Below are 19,374 nucleotides of genomic sequence, written 5' to 3'. Positions count from 1 at the left end.
AACGTGGTGCGAATGTTGCACTGACATTATCAGCATCAGCACCCCAAAAAGGATAAACCAGTCTTTTTTGCTTACCCCAGGGGCAGACATAAGGTTTACTCCCAATTTGCCAAAAAGGGTGGGGGGTATAACGTCCACAGTATGGCAGTAATGGCTTTTTAAAATAAAATATTACGGTGTGTAGCCCATCCTAAAATCTGGCCCTAACATCACCTCTAAAGCATAAGTCTTTTTTGCTCCTTTGTGGACTAAAGTATACTATCCCTAAAGCAAGCAAGAGGACATTTGATTATTTTGTGTGTTGGTTTTACAATATGGCTAGAAGAGTGTGGGTAGCTACAAATATTGTCCCATTTGCAATAGTGAATGGGTTCACTTTCTGTGCTTGGGTAGGCTGCCACCTGGGAAAATCCACTAGACCAAGACAGTTCTGAAAACTAGACACCTGTGAGAGTCCAGGGTAGTGTGCTTCGAATGGATCCCACACCATTTTCTTATGAACAAGGCCCTGCAAACCTCAAACATTGACTAAAACACATATTTTCCTCACATTTCTGTGAGGACAACTTCTGCAATCTGTGGAGAGCCACACATGTCCTAGCATCCTCCGTTCCCATACAGTTCTCTAACTGATTTAGCAGCTGTAGTAAAGGATGAGTCGGAAGAATGTGTTGATCCCATTATTGATATTATGGAACATTTTTGCAACTTCTGGTTGATTCAGGGGCAAGGTTGACCATGAATCCTCCTGATAGAAGTCCGGTCTCTTATGAAGGGAGATGCATTGAATTAACTAGATTTTTGGAAACAACTTTGATTTTTAAAGAAAAAAGAATTCAGGGGAAAGTTTATGTAGCCAAAAAGGGACTAAACATTCTTGGTTGGTATCACCAGGGGCTATTCGGAATGACTCTCAGGCCCGGTACAAAAGAACAGGGCTCTATTGTAAGTTACCAACCTGTAGAGGAGAGTTTAGCTCATTGGTCAAAGAAATTCCCAAACGTTTTTAGTGCAAATCTTGGGTGTATTACTGGTTTTAAACATCTGATTAAAGTTAAAGATGGAGCGTCACCAGTTAAACACAAATTAAGAAATGTCCCATTTAGCATAAAGGATGATTTGTCAGTAGAACTCAAAATAATGTGTGAAAGTCGGGTTATTGAACCCATAGAGTCATCTCTTTGGTCCCTTGGTGGTAGCAAGAACAAGAAATGATAATCTTAGGGTGTGTATCGATTTGCGCAGGGTTAACAGAATGATATGGATAGATTCACACCCTCTATCCTGAATTGATGATATTCTTTCTAAATTTGCTGGTGCAAAATATTTTTCCAAAATCTATCTAGCATCGGCGTATCATCAAGTCGAACTTGATCCAGCTTCCAAACATTTGACTGCCTTTGTGTCACCAGTTGGTACTTTTCAGTTCTGAAGAATGCCTTTTGGGCTAGCCTCTGCGGTCTCAGTGTTCCAGCGCATTATGGAAAAAGTGTTGGAGGGAGTTCCTAGTACGGTTGTTTTTCAGAATTACATTTTGGTGGCTGGAAAGAGTATGGATGAACATGTTTCTAATATTTTGAAGAGGTTGGATTCTAAAGGTATTGTGGTAAACAAACTCAAGTGGGTTTTTGGTGTGGAATCTATAGAATATTTGGGTCACTGTATTTCAGGCGAAGGTATAGTACCAAGAGAGGGTCTCATTGATGCCATTTCAGATGCCCCTTGTCCCATCTCTAAGGAGCAAGTTTCTTCTTTTTTAGGGTTGTGTGAGTTTTACACTAAATGTATTCATTATTTTGCTGCAAAAACTGTTCACATGAGAGAGCTGCTTAAAAAGAGGACAGTATTTACGTGAAGTGATGAGTGTCAGCAGGAATTTGTTCAAATCAAGAAAGAGCTAGGTTCTTGCAAGATTCTTACTCCTTTTGATCCTTCTGTTGAATGTATAGTATCTGTGGATGCCAGTATTGATGTTCTTGGGGCAATGATTTCTCAAGTCAAGCTGGGCAAGGAGTAAACTGTGGGTTTCGCTTCTCGTGCATTGCGACCAAGTGAAGAAAAGTACTCCGTTATTGAGAGAGAGTTGCTTGCGTGTTGTTGGGCTGTTGAGCGTTTCAAGTGTTTTTTGTCGGGAAAAACTTTCAGACTTTTTACTAATCATAAGCCCCTTATTCCTATTCTTGAGGGAAAAATTGTGAAAAATCATACTCCCAAGATTGCTAGACTAAGTTCCAAGTTATTGCAGTATAATTTTCAAGTTGCTCACATACCAGGTGGGAAAAATACAAGGGTAGATTATCTTTCTAGATCTCCTTTACCGACAAAGAAGGGTGAATGTAGTGACGACATTAATGATGAATGTGTGATTGCTGCTGTGGATGCTTGTCATTTGGGTTATTTCTCAGAACTAGATTGGGTGAATGTAATGGAATCTGATGTTTTGGTCAAAAAAGTGAAAGAGTTCATTGTGTCAGGGTGGCCAAAAGAAAAACATCTTGATGCTGATCTGCATCCTTTTGCTAAGATTGCTGAAGAACTTACGCTGGAGGATGATGGTATGATTATGCAAGGTGACAAATTTGTTCCTCCAGAGTCACTTAAGAGTGAGATCATTTGCTATGGTCACGAAGGACACCTAGGACAAACCAATACGAAGAAGAGAATACGTGCGGTATATTGGTGGCCTTCTATGGATTGCCAAATAAATGATGTTGTGGAAGTGCGTGTCATGTAATGTACCAGTGATAAAGTCATTAAAGTCATTTCACCGCCCTTAGAGTGTGTTGATCCTCCTGAGGGTCCATGGTTGAAGTTGGCTATTGACTTTGTGGGACCCGTCAATGTTTTACCTAGTAAGTACAAATTTGCTTTGGTTGTGGCAGATTATTTTAGTAAGTGGTGGGAAGTTAATTTCATGACAGATCCTAATTCAAAAGAGGTAATTACATTTTTGCAAAGTTTAATTGGGAGAGAAGGTTTTCCAATAGAAATTGTGTCTGACAATGGTGTACGATTTCCATCAAAGGAAATGTCTGAATTTTTGAGTCGATCTGGGATTTTACACCGGCGTGTGGGGTTATATCACCCACAGGCCAATGGTTTTATTGAACGCAATAACCATATTTCAGTTGAGTGTGTTCAGTGGGCTGTGTCAGCTAATATTGACATCAAAGAAGCTGTGCAGAGCATGTTGCGGGCACATCGCACAACTGGGAGTTCTGTCATTGGTTCAAGTCCTTTCGCACTACTTAGAGGAAGAGAGGCATCTTTTCACATGTGTCCTGCATGGATGAAAAAAATGGGGTATGTTATCTAAAATTTGTGAATCTAAAGAGGTAAGAACATGCAACACTGTCTAGGTCTAGGTAAGAGCGGCGAGTCTTCTCAATTAATGTGCAAAGATTCGGAATGCTATAATTCTAGAATTTAAGTAGGGGATTGAGTCGGGATTAAATCTCCTCACAATGTCCCTTAAAGTTTGTCAAAATTTGGGCCACCTGTTAAGGTTGATGCTGCTTCACGTTTTGCCATAAGAATTAATGGGAAGAATTGGTGGAACCTTTCTAGAGTTTATAAGATTCCTTTAAAAGTTGTGTAGCAGTTGGCTCTCAATTTAGACAAAAATGTTCAGTTTCAACGTGATGTGGAAAACAAAGAGAAGTCGTGGAGTTATCCCTGGGTTGAAAATCCCAAGAAATATGTACCTCCACGTAGAACTAGCAGGACTAGTGTCCCGCCAGAGCGTTTAAATTTGTAATGTTCTTTTATCTAGTACTGTCTGGACTTTTGTCCCACCAGATCGCATGTAATTTTTGTATTTTGCTTTTGTGTTAAATTGTCTTCTTTATCACTTTTATTTTAGTGCTTTTCTAGTTAGTATGTAAGTTTTTATTCATTTTTCATTTCTTTCTTTTATTATTCTATCTCACTTTTCTTATTCAAGCTGCGATTTTATTGAAAGATAGGAGATGTTGTAGAAGTCTCTTCTTTAGCTCTATGGCCATGTTTCTTGCATGAGCTACTTATGATGTCATTGTCATAGTGATAGAACTTCACAGTTTGAATCCCAGGGACCTTGGTGTCAGTTCCTGGAAGCTGTGGAGACATACAGCCAATAAAGTCTGTGTTCCTGTACTCTGCTGTGTAGAGTGATTACTTCAGGTAGCTGTGGGATTAGGTGCCGTGCTGAGGTGCTACCCATGCGAATCTGCAAACCAGAGACATTTTTTAAAACTAGGCATCTAACGGATCACACAGTTGTTTGCTTGCGTGGATCCAATGAGGTTTTTGTACCCTCAGTAAAAATGTGAGTAACATGTGTTTTTTTAATCAAAGTTTGAGGTTTGCAGGGGATTCAGGGTAAAAAAAAACTGGTGAGAGCCATGCAAGCCACCCCACCCAGTGGATTCCTTCCGATGTCTAGTTTTAAAAAATGTATACATTTAGTAGGTTTCCATAGATACCTGCTGAGCTAGGGCCCAAGCTCCACAGTTACCCACAAGTGTGATGTATCCAAGTTGTATTTTGGGCCATTTCCTTTCGCGGGCACTAGGCCTACACACGCAAATGAGGTACAATTTCAATAAGGAGACCTAGGAGAATAATATGTGGAAGGAATTTGTGGCTTTTCGCAGAATCTAGAACTTTCCATCATAGAAATGTGAGAAAGATGTGATTTATTAGTCAAAATGTGAGGTTTGCAAGGGATTCTGTGATTAAAAAAAGCATTGCGAGCCTCACAAGTTAGCCCACCTTGGAGTTTCAGAGGTGTCTAGTTTTAAAGAAAATTGCAAGTTTGCTAGGCTTCCGTTGGTACCAACTGAGCTAGGTCCCAAAATCCCCAGCTACCCCATGCAAAAAAGTGTCAGTTTTGAGTGAAACAATTTGATGTATCCATGTTATGTTTTGTGTTGCTTCCTTTTGCGGGCTCTAGGCCTACCCACAAAAGTGAGGTACCATTTTTATCAAGAGACTTGGGGGAATGTTGGATAGAAGGAAATTAGTGTCTACCCACAGATTCCAGAACTTTCCATCATAGAAACATGAGGAAAATGTGTTTTTTAGGCAAAGTTTGAGGTTTGTAAGGGATTATGGGTAAAAGAAAAAACCTATTGAGAGGCACACAAGTTACCCCACCCTGGATTCTCTCAGGTTTGCTAGGTTTGTTTACTTAAGGTGCTGGCAGAACTAGGGCCCAAGATTCAACACTACTCATCTCCTAAAAAACGGCCAGTTTTCTGTGGAAAAATGTAATGGGTTCATGTTGCTTTTTGGGCCTTTTCCTCCAGCAGGCATTGGGCAACCCACACAAGTAATGAACCATTTTTATTGGAAGACATTTGGGATCATAGAATAGTGTACCATTAGTTATTGGCAATTTGTGCCATCCAAATGTAAGCCGGTGTGTCAAAAAAAGACATTTTGAAAAAATACCCTTTAAGTCATATGCTAGTAAGTGTACCCACAAATTCAGAGATGTAGAAATAACCAGTACACCTAAACTCCACATCTTGTGCTAATTTCAGAAATACAGAAGTTTACTTGATACCCATTTTCCCCTCTACATATTTCACCATATGAATTGGTCTACACTCATGTACCTTGGGTTCTTGGAGAACCTACAGACCTAAGGTATCCCTACAACCAGAAGGGTCTATCAAACGTAACAGTATATTGCTTTTGTAAATCGGCCACTCTGACAAATTGGTGCGGATGAAAATGTTGTAGTAAAAGGCCTTGTATTCTTACTCATTTGCAATATTTAATTCATTAAATTTATTTTGATTCATAATGTTATCTATTTTTCAGAATTCTATAGCTTTTCCTGATCAAACTTGAGCTTCACATTGGTTTTCACCACAAACTGAAAGTACATGGAATGGAAAAATGGGCTGAGGTTCTTCGGTTTCTGACTCCGTCCCGTATTTAGCCGCCATTTTGTGTCTCGTCGCCATTTTGTGTAGCCCTTACTCAGGCAGCACGGCAAACTGAATGTTTTTGCCTTTCTCAGCTGCTACGTGTCTCTTCTGTTAAAGAGTAACTCCTTGCCCTTGTTTACGAAACCAATGTCAGGGTCTGGCTGAGTTCGCTAATCCATGTCTGGGTTGATTGATCCCTGTCTCGACTGACTATTTGGCTTCTCCTATTCTTTCCTTACATTATCTTATTCGACTGGCCTTCGCTATTCTCTCCTTGTATTCTCTTGTTACACAACTATCCTTTGAGACACACAAATACGTCCTGCCACCTGCTAATTGAATTGTCGGTACTAGCACTGATTAATTTGTTTGGAGGGGTAACACACGAAGTTTGAGAGAGGGGCATATTTGGGACACCTGATAGTTGGAAATTCCAACTTTTCCTATTGGCTTGCTTTGTATGTATAGGGAGTAAACTCTGTAAATATGTCTGCTATAAAAGATTGTGCGCCACGGACTTAAGTGGCAGTCTCCTAAGAATATACCTTGTGCGTACTTCTGGGACAACTGTGCTTGGCTGCAGCTAATAAACCTGGCTTCCTATGCCCAACAGAGTGTCTCGTGTCTCTGTTCGACAAGGCAGGTGAACTCAGAGATTTAAGGCGTGCCCTGCACCACCAGGCCCATAAGCCCGGTTCTCGAACTGGCGCCCAACGTGGGGCGGCTTCAGTGGTGGCGGTTCAGCCTGAGGGTCGTGAGAAGCCTCGCAAGAAAACTCCAGAGGATTCGCGAGCCACGTCAAGCGACCCCTGTATGTCGAAGTGGACCGAAGGTCTTTTTCAGCACAGCTACTCCTTTCCAACGGCTGCTGACGACTGCTGCCCTGACTGCCGCCCTGCCTTGGACCCTTTAGTGATGACTGATATCGCGAGTTGTTAGACGGACCTCTGTTGGCGTGAGAAGACCATTTATTTAAGTATTCGTGGGTAGCGCCCACTTCTTTGTTTTGTTTTTGAATTTTGTTATACGACCATTGCAATAGCCGAAGCCAAGGGGTGAGTACGTTTGTGCTGTGTTCTTTGCTTTAACCCCTTGAAGTTGGTGAACAGACCAGTGAATTTAAGATGCCTGGTTTTATCAAATTTAGGAAGTTTTGTTGTTTTGGTTGTAATAGGGATTCCCGGCTCGAGGACTCATGTCCGATTCCTCCGTTTGGAACTCCCACTTATGAGCTCTATTCTAAACATGGTGTTGGCTCCATTGCCTTTAATGAGGCATGGATCCGATACACGAAGAAGGATGGTGTTTTACAGTGGCCACAAAATGGTAGCTTTGAGCCCGATATATTAGACAATTTGGAAGCAATTTTGTTTAAAATAAAAGCCCGGCCGGCAATGTTCGACTCTTTCCGCCTTTGGCGTAAAGAAGCCAAGCAGAGAGAAATTAAGCAGGCAAAAAGAGATAGAAAAGCAAAGGATATGACGATCATACAGGCTGCTCAGCAGTTCAAGGACAACGAGACTGAACGAGCGATTGAGGTCTCAGACAGACAACATCGTATGGCAATAGATAGATGCTACCCTGTGTTGCCTACCTCTCCACAGAGTAAGGATCTTGATGAAGATCCCTTAATGTCTCATTTGTTGAGATTGCCTCCGCCTTGTGTGCCAGGAGCTAATGCACCCTTATTGTTGCCACCTGTCCAACAACCTGTTGTTCAACCAGCTGGTCCGGCTCTTCCGCAATTGTGGAGTGGTGTGGCTCACTGGTTAGAGGCGGCAGACCCGGAAGCAGAGGACGGCCCGGGACCAAGGTTCAATTCCCGATGCGGCAGGGTCGTGGACCAGGGTCAGCGGACTCGATAATTCTCGCCTCGGTGCCTACTCTAACCAGGGATCACACTCGGCAACTCTGAACATTAGCTTGCCTCGTCTCCACAACGGCCCCCCACATACGCCGGGGATGCCTGGTTTCACCCTGGAGATACCCAGTAGGGTCCATCTCACAGGAAAGCCAGGACGGGTTCCCCAGCGGTCTAAAGCGCGGAGATACCCCATGTGGGGTGATTCATGCGCTTTACAAGACATCATTACATTACATTACAAATTGCCTCTTCCTACATTGCCACCGCCGCCTCCTTTGCCACTAACTTCTGTACCTCGGTCTCCTTCATCTTCGGTTCCTCTTGTCGTGACTAGTCCTTCTCTTCCTTTGCTTAATACCTTGCCTCCAGTTTTACTGTCTGATTCTTCCCCTGCTCGCAAACGGTTGGTTGATACTGTTTCTGCTCTTTCCTCCCCCCTCTTTGGATCTTTTAATAGGACTCCTGCTTTTTCTCAAAGGCAATCCCGTAGTCAAATTCCAGATTCTGACGAACGAGTTGCGTTGGACTCTCTTGCTCACAAATGGATTATGAGTGGTCCACAGTATAGTGTACCCGATATTCTGAGTACCTTTCTTCAGTGGAATGCGCCCACGCAGAGATATGTTTTTAATGTCCTGTGTGATATTCTTGTCAAAGGATGGGAGAATATGGAGTTGGATTTAACTCCTTAGGGTCTGTTGGACGTGCAGGATAAGTTTGATAAAGGACTTATTGTAGGTCCTGAAGTTGAGGACACTGTAAGGACACTTGTCACTTTCAAGTCTTTATATTCTTCTCAGACAATTCTTGAACCTGATCCTGCAGTTAGACAGAAAATTAAAAATTATCCTATGAGAGAAGTTCCTCCAGTATGGAGGGAAGCGGTTCTACACACAGGTAATGTTCCGCCTATCCCTGCTCATTTCCAGCGTATATGGGTACATGTCCCCTGGAAACGATCTGAAGTTTTGGCACTTAAACAGTCTCTACCGGACCCTCGTAAAAATCCTGCTGTATATTATAAATAGCTGTCCCAGACTGTTGATGCGTGTATTATGAATTTGGCCAATATTGATATGCTGATGGGGAATGTAGTTCCACAAGCGTTGTGGGCTTGGATTCGTAGGAAGGACCACGACCAAGCTTTAGGTGGTAATTGGGCCGCTATAACTGCCACAGATACAGCACAAGTGGGTGGTGCTAAACCAGATGATTTGATTGCACAATTGCCAGGTAAAATCATCGCTTTGATGAAGACGATGATTCCTGCCTTACGTGTTAACTGGGATAAATTAGCTGCGTGTAAGCAGAAGAAAGATGAGAGTGTTTCTGATTTCTTTACTCATTTTGAGGAGACTTTTATCGATCACAGTGGTCAAGAAATGAGTACTGAAGGTGGACAGCGACTATTTGTGGATAAATCTGTATTTAATTTACTTCCAGAATTATCGCATAAGCTGAAAGATTCAGAGAGTTCGTGGGCTGTTTCTTCTTCTGCACAGATATTGGCTACTCCTCAGTATTATGAGAATAGGGATAAAGAAGAGAAAGATAAGGTTGAGAAGAAGACTAAGGAATTAAAAACGAAGGTTCTTTTGCAACAGGCTTATCCCCCTCGTTCTGCTCAGCGCCAGTTTCAACAGCCTCCCCAGCTTCAGAGGTTTTTATAGAGACCTGATCCTTTTGTTCCGCGACCTTTGCTTGGTCCTAATCAATGTGCCTATTGTAAAGAGGAAGGTCATTTTAAGAATAGCTGTCCGGTTTTATTGCAGCGTAATGGTGGATTCCCAGGGCCGCAAGGCCGTGGTGGTTCTCAATCAGCACCTAGAGGTAGAGGGCGAGGTGTGTTGCCTCAAGGACAACGTTCCTTTCCCCCTCAGAAATCTCTGAATTATTTTGATCATCAGATTACTCAGTCTGCACAATATTACAATGACGATTATTATGTTGAAGGTGAGGTTCAAGATTTTCATTCTAGTTAGGACAACCATGGACAATGTAATGGAGTCGTATCAGTTCCAGTGAATCAGAATGGGTCTTATGTTGAAGTTGTTGCAATCGGTGTTGCAGATCCATTTCTTTTGGATACTGGTGCAATGAGAAGTTCTATTATTCACTCCAAGATCCCTGGGGCACCTTTTTCTGGCTTAACTAACATTTCTGTAGGATTTTCTGGCACCCCAGTTACTAACCCGGTTTCTTGTTCTTTGCCTCTTTCGATTGGTCCTTACGATCTGGAAGCTCGGCTTATTTTAATGTCTGGTTGCGGAGAGAACCTTTTGGGTTTGGACTTGTTGAAACGTCTTCATGCAACGTTGTATTGTTCCCCCTCTGGTGTGCATCTTACCCTAGGTGAGAAATTGGTTTTTCCTATGTATTCATCGAAAGACCAACTCCCACCTGAATTGCATTCTCTTCCTGCTACGCTTTGGGCTACAGGTCCAAATGATGTTGGTCTGCTCCAGATTCCGCCTTACGTGGTTACTATCAAGCCTAATGTTAAATTACCACGCATTCCTCAGTGTAAGATTTCCAATGATGGTGAACGAGCTTTGCTGGCTATTATCTATGATCTGGTTCAGAAGGGTGTGGTCGAAGAGATGAGAGGTAATGTTTGCAACAGTCCTGTTCTACCTGTCCTTAAACGTACTGATCCTTCTCAGCCTCCTGTATATCGCTTTGTGATCGATCTTCGAGAGGTCAACAAAATTGTTGTCTCCCAGTTTCCTGTTGTCCCAGATATCACTGCCTTGGTGACTATGATACCTGCTCCAGCAGCATGGTTCTCGGTTATTGATCTCAATAATGCTTTCTTTAGCATTCCTATTGCTGAGGAAAGTAGGGATATTTTTGGCTTCTCTCTCGGAGGCCGAAGTTTCCGATTCAAGCGTGCACCTCAAGACTATTGTGAGAGTCCCTCTATTTATAGTCTGGCTTTGAAATGAACAATCCTTTGTTTCCTGTCTCCAAGCCAGAAGATTCATATCGTCTAGTTTTGGACTACAGACACCTTAACTCCTGTTGTAAAACATTTGCAGTACAAAACTCACATAGTGCAGCACTAATGAATAACATTGTGCGCAAAAAATATAAAACGACATTAGATATCTCTAATGGATTCTTCTGTCAAAACATTGCACCTGAAAGCAGGTATTTGACCGCTTTCTCAATAATGGGATCTCAAAAACAATTTTGCCGACTCCCACAGGGATTCAAGAATAGCCCAGGATTATTCTCAGCTAGGGTAACAGAGTTACTACAAATATATGATGATGAGGCATTATCCTATGTCGATTACATCTATCTCACAGATGATGACCTGGAGACTCACTTAAAAAGAGTGAACACCATAATACTTGGGTTCGCTTCAGAGGGTTACAAATTCAACTTTAAAAAGTCACGAATTGCCCATCTAACTGTTCTATTTTTAGGATATGAATTATCAAGTGAAGGCAAAAGCCTTGCAGACAATTTCTTAGAGAAATGTGCTGTACTCCAAACACCAAAAACGCTAAAAAATTTACAATCAATACTAGGTTTCCTGAATTTCGGAAGAACATGCATTCTAAATTATGCAGAGAGGGTTAAACCGCTCTATGAATGAATAAGACCTGATTTCAAACAAATCAATTGGACTCAGAAACACACAGAGATTTTGAGATCATTGCAAACAGACATGTTAGCTAAAACAAAATTACAAACTCGCGAAAACATACGCAATCTTGTAATCCGAGTCATCCCAGGAAGATGCAGATTCACATACCTGACCTCTAATGAGGAGGAAACGGTACCTATAGCTTACAAATCACATTTGTACACTCAAGCTGAAATGAAATTCAGCTCTACAGAAAAAATCTGACAGCGGTTCAAACTGCTGTAACAAAAGAAAGAGCCCTAGCCCAAGGCAAGAGAATATCTGTTTATACAGCAGAATCAGCCCTTGAGGCATTAACAAGTCCACGTAATCTGATTACAGTGGCCTTAGATCCAAAATGGATAGAATGGGAAAATTATTTTGCTACAGAAGACGTGAAATACTATTTTGACCCGAAACTGAAAAAACTAGATGATCTAGAATATGAATGAGAATATCCTCTGCCAATCGAAATTCTGCCTCTGGAACAATACACCTGCGTAATCTATATGGACAGATTCGCACAACACTACGATGTAGATAAAAAATCCTACAATGCAGCGTGCGCGATTGTTAAAGGTCGCTGGCGTTCTGGTAAATTCAAACCGATGATCACCAAAACTGAATCACTCAGAATCTGTTCAGCTCAGAGAGCTGAAATAAGATCTTTAAAGATGGCGCTTCAAAATGCCGATCGCGAATTCCCCACACTAATAGTGTGTGATTCGTATTTCTGCGTCAAATCATACAACAGTGACATGCAGACATAGAGTAAAAACGGTTACAAACATGACACAGGTGCCACAATAAAGCATAAAACGCTTTGGGAACAAGTAGTTCTTGTAAAGAAAGAACTACGAAAGACTCATGTGATACACGCACTGAGTCATTGACATGATGGCGTTCACGTTGCAGGGAATTCATTGGCTAACACAGCCACAGCGGAAGCGGTTCAACCGGCTTCCGTAGCCACTAAAAAGCGTTCAGAAAAACACATAGATGGGGAAACCATGCTGGCGGTAAAAGCCTCATTAGGCGATTATGCAGCATTACCTCTCAACTATCCACTCAGTAATATATACAAAATTGATGCAAACTTTGTTCCGTTTGCTCGAATCCCTGGAGTGGGGGATAGAGTAATTCCAAACACGAACTGGAGAATCTTCTTGATACAAGAAGCACACATGGTATTGGGTCTGAGGCACCAAGAGATCCTGAAATCTCTGATGGAATTACAATCAAATTTCTGGTGGCCGGGAATGAGCGTATATATCTACAATTTTGCAAAAAATTGTGAGGACTGCAACAGAGATCGCAGTTGTGAACCGGACCAGCCAATAGCCCAGATACCACTATTAGATACCATCAGGCTATCTATAGCGCAGAAATCCAGTCGAAGAAATGCGTCCCCATAATTATTAAGACTGAATTCACTTAAAATGTAGACCCCAGCACTCGGCTGACGCCAGAACTGTTATAAAAGATTTGCGAGTCTTTATCGGCACATACGCAATTGGCATGCTACATTCTGATCAGGGTCCTGCGTTTAGCTCTCGAGCTAACAAAGAGGCCATGAACAGCATGGGCATTACATTGCGATACTCTTCTCCCTTCCATCCTGAGGCAAATGCGGTAGTGGAAAGAAAAAAACGGGACATAAAGCAATCTATAACGGCGAGGGTATTAGGTTCGGGTGATGGGTGGGTCAAACATTTAACAAGTGTCCAACGTAGTCTTAATAATCTGCCAAAAAATTCTCTAAAAGGTCTCACTCCATACGAACTATTGTTCGGCACTAGAATGCTCACTCAGGATCTTGATTGTCACACTTCAGTGGTAGAAGAAAAATCCTATGATTTTAAAGATCGTTTGGCTGTTTTACAGGATTAAAATGAAACAAGAAAAAACCTGGGTAACATAAAGTTGAAACAACAGCCGACAGCCACTGAAGAAAAACCACCTGTCCCAGCAAGACCTGTCTGGATTCCAAAGATTGGGGATCTGGTCAGAGATCGCGGTGAAGAAGGAATTTGGGCCTTCTTACAGAAAAGCAGTACCTGTCTTAGCTATCAGCGGAACAACATCAGTTGTACTACCGCCCCTTGCTGGTAAAAAGGAGAACAGAGTTGTATCCATCAACCTGGTAAAACGACAATCATGTGGCCAATAATAAGTAGTAGGCCAAGTGGACTCCCAAGAAATAGCAGAATACCGAAATTTGCTACAATCCAAGAGGCTCATACTGAGAGACTAATCACATTTGATAAACCTGCAGTGAATAACAAAGGACTATGCAATAATGCCATGTAAATAGTGCCTCTTGAAACCCAAATTGCAACAGTTCGTCAAGAAACACCAGTCTACAATGATGTAGCCTCTGACTATGCTAATGAAACAAAGAAAAATGCAAAAGCAAATGAAAATCCGGAAAAAATTCCAACAATTGACAGAACTGCATCTGGCTACTTCATCAATTTCGACGACTTCTCTGAAGATCCAAGCGAGCATGAAGAAACGCCTCCAACAAAAACTTTCAAAGACAAAGTAATTGAACTTTTTCACCAACTAAAAGAAACATATCTGATTTCACCATGGATTGAATTTTGGATTGTGTTAGGTGTACTTACTCTCCTGCTTTGGCTCATCATGGTTCTATGTTTGGGAAAATTCATTGATGGAAAATATAGTACAATGGACACAGCAAGTCAGAACATCAACTTGGTCCGAAAGCCTCACACATCCTCCCACATCGAGAAAAGAGAACTGACATCTGTAAACATTTCAGCCAATCCAATACCCGGTGGGGTAGCATGGGACAGAATTGATTATGACATTTTTGGCCCGGTTGAGCTCTTGAAATATCCACACCAGTTTAAGGTTTCATTAAGTGACTTTGTGCCACCAAGTACCTTCTCTGATGATTGGGACTTTGAAAACATTAATAATATGATGTCAGATTTAGTAATGTCAGCCAAATTTACAGAAAATGATTACTTGCAGGGTTTATCGAATTATGAAGAGTTATACTGTTATAATCATTATGGTGATCACTATTTGCATAAAATTGCTCAGCCTAGAAATGTTTTATCGTATAACCAATGGGAAAACTGTCCAATTCCACCAAAAGGCAGTTCGAAAACATTTTATGAGAAATTCCAGTACTTCTCAGGGTTTAATAACAGTGATCCAGAAACTTTTTATTTTAAAATGTTATTTAGGACAGGAATGAAAACAATGTTGACAAATACTAAATTGATTTATTCTGAAACATTTTATGACAAAATGTCTACATTTGGTTTCGAATTTTGGAAAAACACCATTGAAACAAAAACGATCTGGGGTTCCAAAGATGGGCAAGTACAAGGCCTAGAAGCATTATTTAGGGCCTGCATGATCCCAGAACAAATGATATTCTTGAATGACACAATTCGACAAACTACGTGTCGTGGCCTAGCTAAGATAAAAGACTTAAATACACCATCTATTCCGAAACCCATAACTGATAGTGACAGCACTACAGATGTGGAGATAGACGTATCCCATATTTTACACCAAAACAGAACACATCCTAATTGAAAAAAGTGGTTGATCTGGCCAACAGACACGAATAACTGTCAAGATAGATTCCTGAACAAAACACAGGGGTTCAAAATGACCAGACCAGACCCAAGATACTCCCAGAAACAACATCCAGGGATAGTTACAACATACAGTGTAGGGAAACTATGCCTTGAGTGGCTAGAGAAATCCACACTGGCTGAAATTAAGCAGCACTTGACTTTACTTAAAGACGGTGCTGACTTGCGTGATTTAAGATTGGGACCACGCAAACAGCGTCAAAAATGTTTCATAGCGGCTGGTACATACGCTGCGTATAACGAAGCTTGGAAAGTAATGCAAATTGAGACAGCAGAAAAAATACGAGAAATTGATTGTATAAATGTGGAAAAATCACTTTCTGTAGTGGACAATCGGTTAACGACTCTGTCCTCCAGAATATATTCACTGGACAGCATTGTATCATCTGCTTTTGATATAATAGAGCAGGACTTACTAATGTTACAGAATGGTCAGTCTCAATTACGTTCTATTGTACAGCTTGGTTGGACGTTGCAAAATCTGCGTTCAGGCTACGTACCATGGCATTTAATCAACACAACGACATTATTCGGTATCTTTAACCTTACTGATAAACAAATCAGTTTGGCACAAAAAGGAGCAGACTATACGATTCTGAGCATTGAAAAACTTGAGAGATTACCATTGACAATGCCAGAGAGACCTGTCATTGAATGGATAATACACGGAATGATTACAATTCCGATAACAACTTTCCAGTTTAAATACTGCCAAGAGTATATACCTGCAGGCCAGTATGAAAGGTTGGGTAAAGAATACATCAAATCAACCTGGGATTTACCTTATACACACAGATGTTATAGTGAAGGGAACAAGGAGGTATTCCTTAGTGGTAAAAATTGTAAAAAATCACTAAGCGGTACACTTCTGTGTCAAGGTATTAATTTGCATGGAGCCTGCGAAGGGTCTTCGAATAACCTTTCATGTCACCTGCTTGGCACGCCTGCAAAACAGATAGAGCCATTTTTTAGACAACTTTCTAACAGCAGTTACGTTTTAATAAGTGACCACAGCTGTTGTGGCATGCTGCCAGGAAAAGCCTATCTGACAACTGTAACTTCCAGGGCCATTTGCTGTATGCAAGTATTGTATCCACACAGCAATCCAGATATGGGGGCTGTGTTATGGCCTTCGTTGAATATCTCTTCTATTCGAATTGATACTTTAAGCAGAATGAAGTCTATTCTTTTACAGACAACTGTGCCTTTAACGTCATCCAAAGAAAAGCATGATCTGCAAGTAGCAAGGACATCGGCAGAGATACATTCCCTTTTATCGACAAATTTCCCCGTGCATTTCGTAGAAATACTAAGCCAAATCTTAAACATGTCTGATACCACTGGCATCGCACATGTATTTAAGACAGTTTTTTCGGGACTGTTAGCACCCTTTGAAACAGTTCTGATCATTTTCCCGAATTTTGTTCATTCTGTGTTTGGCGGCCTACCCTTAATCTTGGGACTCGTGGCAGGAATTTTATTTTTGCTCTTTCTGCAACCGATATGGCAAGCCAATCCACAGACAAGACTCCAGCAATGATGGAAGAAACGGTCCTAGCAATACGATACTGAGACCGTATCACTAAGGTCCTCAGATTGGCCCGGCTAAGAGATCTGAATACAACCTGGTTTCTTTCATTCAGACCAATCTGGCAGAATTGCATCTTACCTGTGCTTCGATGTCTGCTATGCAGAGAAGAATGCGTGTTAGACGTCTGTCTTACACTACCATCAGCAGTACCAAAGGATATCGATACTTTGCTAGGTCCTGTAACGACTCATGCATCGTGTTGTCCCCAGCGGCTACCCATTCTGATGACGGCATTGGTTGAGACTTCACCACTACGATTAGGTGGCAGGGAGGTACGAGAGGAAAGCAGCACCAAACAGGTACAGCCTTCTGTGAGCATTGCTGATCCAAACATCGATGATAGCAATCACGCAGAGAACTGCACAGTTGCAGTATTTTCGAACTTGGTCGAACTTTCACCTGATGTTGTAGACCAATTTTTTGCGAGTCTGTCTGAAATGATGTTCTCTCCAGTCAACGATAATAATTCTTAAAAAAACAATGAGCACACAGCGTTCCCTGAACTCTGATTCCGGCCTTCAGTTTTTGATAAACAAAGCTACAGAAAATATTTGGAACTATTTTTCCCCTGAAAGCGAAATTATTTTTGTCTATTTTCCAAAATATTTACCTTTTTTTGGCACATGGTACTCTGCTTAAAGTAGAACTATTCTTAGAGAACAGAGCTTCTATTTTTAGGATACTAGAGACAATATTTTACCTCAGCCTCTATATACATATACAGTATTTTGTATAAATATGTGATGGAATGGTCTCAACCTTCTTTTCTGTATTCAGAGCCATTTCATGTGTAATTTTCGCAATTCATTCAGCTGATATATATATGCATTTATCTGCATGATGACACTGCTTGAAAAGCGTACAGTACCAATACTCATTTCCGTGTATTTACCATATACCATTTCAAATGCGAAATATGTATTTTGGGGTGGGTCGAAAAACACACATGCATCGTTAAATGTTTACTATTGCTTAGTTTTTTAGTAATGATGGACATTAATCCGTGGAGTGGGTGTTTTGTTTCTATCTAGGACCCTAATTCGATATTCCCGATTTATGCCCTTATGTGGTTATAATCAATAATATCCTGATAAAGGCATAAGAATCAGATCCATATTCAGTAATAGCCCATGCAGTCCAAAGCACAGCACAGCTACTCCCATCGACTCCTAGAAAGCACAACGCGTTCTTTAAACAAACCAAGCCTCCAGCAGCCCAGGAAATCCACCCCTGCTTATGTTTTGATTTGAACAAGAACTCCTGGAGTCCAGAAAGAACTGTTAGTTCTTAGTGACGTCTTATGTCCAACCTTACATCAAACTCGGCATCTTTCAGGTATAAATATACCAATGGTTGCCTTAAGCAAACACACAGTGGTTTGGAGCAGAGCGGCCATCTACTTGCCCGAGAGCCCAGCTGATGCGAGAGCCCACGCAAGCAGCCCCTCCCATTTGACGCACTGAGAGAGACGCTGTCTTTTTCTCCAGCCGAGAAAATCCAGCTCCGGTATTTCCAGCCTACCCTTGCGGGTTGCTGGGAGATCGAGTCCTGAGGAAAGAGATACCAGACCTCCCACATTCTATTACCAAGGTACAGAGCTCACTAAACCCTTATGAGAATTCTTGATGCAGATTCTTGGCAAAACAATCTTAACCAACTTATCTTAAACTGCTACTTTCTTACTCCTTCCCAAGTATTAGGCTTAGGTCAGGTACACTGGGGTAGGCGTAGTTGGAAGTACCAGTTGAGTACGTTAGTCAAATGTTTTTATGTATGTATATATTTTATCCATTTTAAAGTATCATATGGCTAAGAAACCATATCAATGCTTTTACAGTATTATTTCACAATACTACTTTTACTGTACGCACTTTACTTTATGATAAGTATTGCACTTGTGGCAATTCAGTTCTCTTGCATGAGAAAGAAGACTGCTCAATAAATAACACCATTTATTGAAAGCGCCCATCTCTCTATTTCTCTGCACTCTGGTGAAACTAAGTATGCACTGTTGACTGAGTGAAATAGCTGCCTATTGTTTTCACACGACTCTAGAGATACACTCCTATTCTGAGGGAGCAAAGTTGTCATGTTTATGCGGTTGTCAGATACTGAATCCCTTCTTGTCTGATTCAGGGAAGTTCATCCCTCCCTATTCATTCAAGAAAGTTTCTAGTGACCTCTGAGCTAGCTGGCGCAAACCTAAATTAAGTTTAACATAGTCAGTAGAGACCTAGATGACCTCAGTCCTACGTCTACACTGCTGTTTATGTTATTCCAATGCGCAGAGCCTATTGGGAAAATAGGAACTACACTACAATTTTTCCCGAGGTTTGGTTTGCCGTCCATTGTCTGGAGTGACAATGGGAGTGAATTTGTAGGCCAAATTATGCAGAAAGTGTGTACGGGTCTTGGTATTAGGTAGAAATTCCATGCGGCAAACCACCCTCAGTCAGCAGGTTTGGTAAAGTGCTATAATGGCACTCTCAAGCTTAAATTGGCGAAGATTCAGGCCAGCACAGGTCTTGCTTGGCCTGACGCTTTACCTTTGGCACTTTTCTCCACGAGAACTACTGTACGTTCTCGTTTGGAACTCAGCCCATATGAGGTCGTTTTTGGGTGCCCAGGCAATGTCTGGGGAGTCCCTCGACCTAAAAAGTATTCTGACATCCCATACCCAATGTTGATTGACTACTTGCATGACCTCACCACTAAATTACGTGTTCTTC

This window comes from Lissotriton vulgaris, chromosome 1_1 (genome assembly GCF_964263255.1).
Source record: "Lissotriton vulgaris chromosome 1_1, aLisVul1.2, whole genome shotgun sequence".
In the NCBI taxonomy this organism is placed as follows: Eukaryota; Metazoa; Chordata; class Amphibia; order Caudata; family Salamandridae; genus Lissotriton; species Lissotriton vulgaris.
Note: the sequence above shows the minus strand (reverse complement) of the source record.